The sequence below is a fragment of the Pteropus alecto genome, unplaced genomic scaffold (assembly GCF_000325575.1).
Source record: "Pteropus alecto unplaced genomic scaffold, ASM32557v1 scaffold94, whole genome shotgun sequence".
In the NCBI taxonomy this organism is placed as follows: Eukaryota; Metazoa; Chordata; class Mammalia; order Chiroptera; family Pteropodidae; genus Pteropus; species Pteropus alecto.
Genome location: NW_006437736.1, coordinates 29,018 through 29,839, shown reverse-complemented (window position 1 = coordinate 29,839; position 822 = coordinate 29,018).

Sequence of the window (822 nt, the reverse complement as noted above, 5' to 3'; positions counted from 1 at the left end):
CTGCTGGCCTGCACTGCTCACTCTTGCCTCTGCAGCCTTTCCCCACTTCTGAGCCATGAAGAGCTTGAAAATCACATAGGCAGCTAATGAAACTACATATACACTTACCTTGTGACCCAGCAATCTCAATTCTAGGAATCGACCCTGAAGATACACTTCCCACAATATAAAAACACATATGGATCATTGAGTTGCTTGTTCCAGCATTAGTTGTCATTGTAAGATGTTAGAAACAAGCTAAGTGTAAATATATGGAAGAACGGTCACACAGTCGAGAGCTCTGCACGTGTCAAAAGAATGAAGAAGGGCTATGGAACGTGTGGATCGATTTCGAGGCTGTACTGTTGAATGAAAAATGCAAAAGGCAAAAGCATATCCGCGGTATGCTTACCTTTTGTATACGAAAGAAAGAGAAATAAGAAAACACACACGTATCTGTTCATTCCTGCAAAAAGAAACACGGGAAGAATAAAACAGACACTAATGAGATTGGTGTCTTTGGGGGTGGGGACAGGGTGGGACAGGTGCGGCGACCCTTTCCTACTTTTCTTCATGTGACTTCTTGCCGAGTTTTGACTTTTAGAACTATGTTATGTTTCACATACTTAACAAATTAATTAAATTAACAAGGATGGGAGGATGAAATGTTAACACGGACAGAAACAGGTAAACTTAACTCCTTCGAATGGGTAACATAACCCAGCTGAACAAAACAAAACAACAAAAGCCCTAGAAGTAAATATTAAACTCTTGTTATTGGTTTGTTTTTCACAGTGTTATGGGGTGCCAATTACGAAACTAGAGCTGAGCAAATAAGTAAAT